Here is a 7074-nt window from a genome sequence, read left to right as displayed (position 1 = left end):
CTATAAAACCCCACGTCTGAGAGGAGTCCGTGTGACTTCTCCGGCTCCTCCTGTCGGACCGCAGAACCTCACCCGGGAGCCTGAATAAATTCCTTCACATTGGATCTTCTTGTGTTGGCCTCAGTTTCTTCCTTTTAAACTGGGCAAGAACCCAAGAACAAACCTTACACAGCCCCATCCTGGCTGGGGGACTCATTGTCCACTGTCCCAGGAGAAGAATACAGAGTAACAGTGCGGCCAGGGGGCCTATGGGAGCCCAAAGGAAGTGCTTGGTTCAGCCTGAGGCTCGGGAAGGCTTCCTGGAGGCGATGGTGCCTCGACTGGGTCTTGAACCGGGAAGGGATGCCACGTGTTCCCGGTGGAAGGTACGGCATGCACTACGGCAAGCGGTGGGAAGTGCAGGGGGTCGGGTTTGGGTGCAGCCGGGACCGCAAGAGTGGACCAGGGCCGCGAGAGCTGGGTCCTGGCTGTGGAGCTTGGCTTCGCCCCCTGGGGCCCGCCCCAGCCCCGCCCCCGGCGCCGGCCCCGCCTCCCCCCGCCCCCTGCATGTCCAGGCCCCGTCCCCACCTCCGCCCGCCCCGCCCCTCTGCCGTGTGAAGCCGCGCGTTGGTGTCGGGCGCCCCCTGGCGGTGCAGCGCGGCGCGGGCGGTCCAGCCGGGAGGGGCAGTGCCGCGTCCACCGCAGTGCTGACTGCCTTAGTTTTTATTAGCAGTAGCAGAACGTACTCTCGGGGGGAAACAATTATTTCCGCGTAAAATTTCCGTACATTTTCCTTTATAGCAGCGCAGTCGCGAGATGCTTTTGCTTTAATTTATTATTTTTGTAATGGAGGGAGGGTCCCACCCAGGGTCAAGCGCTCAGGGCCCGCGGCCTCTTCGATCCGGGGACCACCACCCGGCGGGTGCCCACCCAGCTCCATCCTGGCCTCCTCCCTCTCACTTCCAGGAGCTCTGGGGAATCACGGCGCTCCTTTCCGTCTCAAAGGTGCAACAAAAACCCAGCGAGCGCCGCTGCTGGCCCGGCTGTGCCGGGGGCGTCGGAACAGGGCCGAAGCCTGCGCTCCCGGAGTCGCCTTTCAGCGGGGACGCAGCCAGCAAACCCGCGGCGCTCTCCAGTGCTGGGAGAGACTTGAGCAGGAGACGGGGCGGGTGAGGAAGGTGGGGACGGGCGAGGGGTGAGGGTGGGGGTGGGTGAGAGGTGAGGAGGATGGTGCAGGTGACGGAGATGGGGGCGGGTGAGGGGGTGGTGGCGGCGGATGAGGGGGGCGGGGCGGGCAAAGGGTACGGGAGTGTCAGGGGTGAGGAGTTGGGGGCAGGCGAGGGGTCTGAGGGAGTGGGGACAGGCAAAGAGGTAACAGGGGCTTGGGGGCTTGCATCGGTGGCCTCCCAGAGGGGACTGTCTGTGCGGGGATCCTAGAGGAGGGGACAGAGGGAGGGTCAAGAGGCTGGGAACATCTTCCAGGCAGTGGGAACAGCACCGGCAGGTGTCTGGAGGAGGGAGGAGACAGGGCTGGGTGATGAGGTCAGCAAGGGGAAGGGAGTGGAGGGTGGGGGCGATGGGGTGGCCCCTGGTGGCGCAGGGCAGTTTTGGAGCTAGAGGAGGGCCTAAGTGGAGGGGCAGGGGCAGAGGTTGGAAGGCCACAGGCTGGCAGGGAGGGAGAGGGGGGAGGAAGCCCAGCAGTGGTGGGGCATGCACCCGCTCCACTCCACCCCCTGCCTCGGGGGCCCCCTCTCTCCTAGGCTTCTCCACTCAGCTCCCACAGATCTTCTTGCCCTGGTTCTTCCTCTGCTTGCAGCAGGACCACGTGTGGACGAGGATGGGAGGATCAGTTGAGCCCAGGAGTTCAAGACCAGCCTGGGCAACACAGTGAGACCTCATCTCTCCAAAAATAAAAGATTAGCTGGGTGTGGTGGTGCATGCCTGTAATCCCAGCTACTCAGGAGGCTGAGGCAGGAAGATTGCTTGAGCCCAGGAGTTCAAGGCTGCAGTGAGCTATGATAGTCCCACTGCACTCCAGCCTGGGTGGCAAAGCAAGACCTTGTCTCAAAATCAAATCAAATCAATCAATCACACATATTTAAAGTATACAATTTGATGAGTTTTGTCATATAGATGTATATATCACCACAGTAAGATAATGACCATTTCCATCACTCCCAAAACTGTGCCTCTGGCTAGGTGCAGTGGCTTACACCTGTAATCCCAGCACTTTGGGAGGCCAAGGCGGGCAGATCACCTGAGGTCAGGAGTTTAAGACCAGCCTGACCAACACAGCAAAACCCCATCTTCACTAAAAATACAAAAATTAGCCAGTGTGGTGGTGGGCACCTGTAATTGCAGCTACTTGGGAGGCTGAGGCAGGAGAATTGCTTGAACCTGGGAGGCAGAGGTTGCAATGAGCTGAGATCATGACACTGCACTCCAGCCTGGGTGACAGTCTCAAAAAAAAAGTGTGCCCCTGTCCCTTTGTGATCCATTCCCTCTCCATCACGCCTCTCCTCCCCTCCACCACCCACATCCCACTCCTAACAAACCGCTGGTGTGCTTCCGTCACTATAGATTAGATTGCAATTTTCAGAATTTCATGTAAGTGAAATCATAAAGTATGTTCTCTTTTTTGGTCTAGCTTCTTTCACTCAGCATAAGTATTTTGAGGTTCATCCATTTTCTTAGATGATATTAATAGTTCAAAATGGGTGCAGTGGCTCACGCCTGTAATCCCAGCACTTTGGGAGGCTGAGGCAGGTGGATCACGAGGTCAAGAGATGGAGACCATCCTGGCCAGCATCCAGGAGACATCGTAGCAGTGAAACCCTGCCTCTACTAAAAATACAAAAAGAAATGGATGAAGAAAATACATGATCTAGAATATAAAAAAAATTCTTACTAGTTAACAAAAAATTAGCCGGGCATGGTGGCCCATGTCTCTCGGGAGGCTGCGGCAGGAGAATTGCTTGAACCCAAGAGGCGGAGGTTGCAGTGGGCTGAGATCACACCACTGTACTCCAGCCTGGGCAACAGAGCGAGACTCCCTCTCAAAAAAAAGAAAAAAAAAAAAGAAAAGAAACTGCCAAATTGTTTTTCAGTGGATGTACATTTATATTTCCACCAGCAGTGCATGAGAATTCCAGTTCCTCCACATCCTCCCAACACTTGGTGTGTTCAGTCTTCTTCATTTTGGCCATTCTGGTGTGTGTATAGTGGCGCCTCATCGTAACATCTCCATCCCTAGGGACTCATGGGTTTGTTTTTGTTTTTGCTTTTTCCGAAACAGACTCTTGTTTTGTCACCCAGGCTGGAGTGCAATGGCGCCATCTTGACTCACTGCAACCTCCGCCTCCTGGGTTCAAGCAATTCTCCTGCCTCAACCCCTCGAGTAGATGGGATTACAGGCGAGCCTCATCATGCCCGGCTAATTTTTGTATTTTTGGTAGAGACAGGGTTTCACCATGTTGGTTGGACTGGTCTCAAACTCCTGACCTCATGATCCATCCGCCTTGGCCTCCCAAAGTGCTGGGATTACAGGCATGAACCACCGTGCCTGACCAGGACTTATGGTTTTGAACTTCTTTTCATGTTCGTCATCGCTATACCTTATTTGTTGAAAAGTTTATTCAAATCTTTTCCCATTAAAAATTTTTTTTAAATGAGTTGTCATTGTTTACTAGTAAGAGTTCTTTTTATAGTCTAGATCGTGTATTTTCTTCTTCTTCTTCTTTTTTTTTTTTTTGACAGGGTCTCATTCTGTTGCCCAAGCTGGAGTGCAGTAGCTCATTGCAGCCTTGACCTCCAGGGCTCAGGTGACCTTCTCACCACAGCCTCCTAGGTAGCTGGCACCATAGCTATGCACCACCACACCTGGCTAATTTTTGTATTTTTTTTTGTGGACGTGGGTTTTCACCATGTTGCCAACGTTGGTCTCAAACTCCGGGGCTCAGGCGATCTGCCTGCCTCTGCCTCCAAAAGTGCTGGGATTATAATGAGTGTGAGCCACCGCGCCTGGCCAGATCATGTATTTTCAATGGTGGCAAATTTGCCCCCATGGGAAAAAATTGGTCCTTGTGAAATGAAAAAAATTGTACTCTTTATGTACAAAGAACAATAACATAGAATACATAAACAGGCACCTGTGAATTAAATTTTCATGGGGGTAGTTAGGAAGAATTGTCTGAGTACTCCTTGGAGGAGGAAGGGAATGAAAAAAGGCTGAGAAACTGTTGTAGATACAAGTCCTTTGTTGTACATATGTTTTGCAAAAACCAAAAATTTTTAATTTGGATAAAGTCCAATTTTTCAGTTATTCCTTTTATAGTTTGTGTTTTTGTGTGCTGTTTCAGAAATCTCTGTCTAACTCAAGGTTGCTAAGATTTTCTGCTGTTTTCATGTAAAAGTTTCATGGTTTTAACTCTTCCATTTAGGTCTGTGATCAATTTTATAGATGCCTCCGAATTAATTTTTGTATGTAGTATGAGATAAGTGTGGAAGTTCATTTTGTTTTTGCTTTTGTTTTTGTTTGTCTGACATGGAGTTTTGCTCTTGTTGCCCAGGCTGGAGTTCAATGGCACGATCTCAGCTCACCACAACCTCTGCCTCCCAGGTTCAAGCGATTCTCCTGCCTCAGCCTCCCAAGTATCTGGGACTATAGGCATGCGCCACCATGCCTGGCTAAGTTTGTATTTTTAGTAGAGACAGGGTTTCTCCATGTTGGTCAGGCTGGTCTGAAACTCCCGACCTCAGGTGATCCACCCACCTCGGCCTCCCAAAGTGCTGGGATTACAGGTGTGAGCCACTGCACCTGGCTGCTAATTTTGTTTTATGTGGACATCCAGTTGATCGAACACTATTTGTGGAAACACTTTCCTTTCCCCACTGAATTGCTTTATCACTTTGATAAAAAATCAGTTAATTTGGCCAGGTACAGTGGCTCATGCCTGTAATCCCAGAACTTTGGGAGGCCGAGGCAGGTGGATCACTTGAGGTCGGGAGTTTAAGACCAGCCTAGACAACATGGTGAAACCCTGTCTCTACAAAAGAGAGAGAGAGAGAGAGAGAGAGAGAGAGAGAGAGAGAGAGAGGAGCCCTGGTGGAAGCCCTGATGATTAATTTCCAGTTCCTCTTCTTAACAGCTGGGTGACCTCCAGCAAGTCACTGGACCCTGCAGAATCTCACTTGTGAGGTTGGGTAAGATCTCTGCCCCCACTGCCCAGGCCCCAGGGGAGCTGTGCAGATTGACTCTTTTCTGAAGAGTCCCTTGGAAATGTTTTGATGGGGACAAGAGAAAGAACTGCTTGTTCTTCAGGAAGACTTGACAGAATCAGACACTGAGGACTCCAGAGCATCTGGAGGAAGCCTGAGGGTCACCTCCACCTAGAAGCCTTCCTTCACTAGCCTAAATACAATGGACCTCTGTACCCACACCTGTCTCAGTGATGGCAATGGTGGAACATCTGGAGTGGCTGCTGCCATCACACCAGCTACAGCAGGGAGGCACAGCTTGGGCTGCTCACTCCATGGAGCTGGCAAGAGCTCCACCCCTTCTGAGTCAGGGTGGGAGCTCCCTGGGTGCTGCTGCAGCTGCCCAAGCCTCAGCTGTGGACCCAGGCATCCTTGGGTCTCGGAGCCTGGGAGCAGGTGGGAACTCCACCCTCCAAGGTGCAACTGCAGCCACCAAACCACAGCTGCAGACCTGGGGCTCCTGCTCCACAGAGCAGGCAGGAGCCCTGCCCTCTGTCCCGGGCATAGTTGCAGCTGTCCAAATTGCAGTTGCAAACCTAGGCCTCCCGCTCCACGGAGCAAGCAGGAGCCCTGTCCCCCTTCCCACCCAGCTGCACCAGCCCAAACTGCAGCTGCAGACTCAGGCATCTCTGCCCTCTTGGGGACCCTGGAGGGCCCCCCTGCCCTCAGAGGCTTGGAAATGCCTGTTCCCACTGCCTTGCTTCTCCTTGCTATCAGTGCCCACTCTGATCTTGGAGCAAAGTTGGGGCCAAGCCTGGGTGCTGTCACAGCTCAGCCAGGTGTGCACACACTCAGGGCAGTGCTGATACACCAGCCCCTGCTGTCTCAACCCCCTCCAGATTTTGGGCACTGATGGGCATAGGAGGGAAGCTGAGGGGGAATTGAGGGCAGCTTGGCACTCACCTGCAGGTTCCCCTTGGTACCTACAGCCTAGGCACCATGAATGGCAGCTGGAGGCAAACAGGTTTCTGGGTAGAAGGGGATGGGTCCTGGTGAGGCCCCACCTTCAGGCCAGGAAGGGCCTGAAGGTTGGAGGGAGGCTGCCAGTGCCATGGACTGGAATGCAAATTTGTGATGCCTTTTCTGGGCCTGCCCATGGCCACCCATGGACCAGTCAGCATGAACTTCCTCCTCTCTGAGACCCATAAAAGCCCCAGACTCAGCCAGAGCTAAGCAGACATCTGGATGATCGGCTGTAGAGAGGAACTATCCCCTCCAGGGCCTCCTCTGAGCTACTGTCACTCAATAAAGCTCCTCTTCATCTTGTTCACTCTCCCCTTGTTTGCATACCTCATTCTTCTTGGGTGCAGGACAAGAACTTGGGACCCACTGAATAAGGCTAAAAGAGCTGTAATACAAACCGAGTTGAGACAGGCTCCTTGCTCACCATGTTGCGGGTGAAGAGAAGGAAGGAAGAGCTGTGGCCCTCTGGGGAGCCCAGACCTGGGAGTCTCCCAAGCTGGGGCTGTGACTCCTTTGGGTCCCTGTGGTTCCTGCCATCTCCAAGCTTCTGAGAACTACTATGTTCCCCAGTGCCAGCTGTGGAAACTGCTTGCAGTGTGCCTGGTCCAGCTGCAGCCTCGCAGAGAGCTGGCACTCATGATGGCACCTGGAGCTGCACACCCCACTGCAGCAGCCAGCATGTCTGACTGTGCAGTGACTGGTCCCCACGCTTGCTCACACACCCCTTGCCACCCCACGCAGTCTCCCTTGGCAGACGTAGGATCCAGGCTGGTAGTGTGAGCCAACTGCAATCTGCCAGGGCAAGTGGGCAGAATGAGCCCAGTGGGCCCAAGAAAAATTCAGACAAAGGTGCCACTCGCCACAGAGGTTTCCGGC

At 53.4% G+C, this 7074-nt stretch overlaps 1 long non-coding RNA gene across 1 annotated transcript; it reads left to right on the top strand.

Moving 5' to 3' along the window:
* The first annotated feature begins 1087 nt into the window (after positions 1–1087).
* LOC105715242 (uncharacterized) lies at positions 1088–6500 on the top strand. Its single transcript, XR_010339427.1, has 3 exons — positions 1088–1157; positions 1740–1866; positions 5127–6500. It is a non-coding gene; the product is annotated as an uncharacterized LOC105715242 (long non-coding RNA).
* Positions 6501–7074: the final 574 nt, after the last annotated feature.

The sequence above is a fragment of the Aotus nancymaae genome, unplaced genomic scaffold, assembly GCF_030222135.1.
Source record: "Aotus nancymaae isolate 86718 unplaced genomic scaffold, 86718_ANA_hifiasm-v0.15.2.pri h1tg000076l, whole genome shotgun sequence".
Lineage (NCBI taxonomy): Eukaryota > Metazoa > Chordata > Mammalia > Primates > Aotidae > Aotus > Aotus nancymaae.
This window is presented reverse-complemented; position numbering and strand designations above follow the sequence as displayed.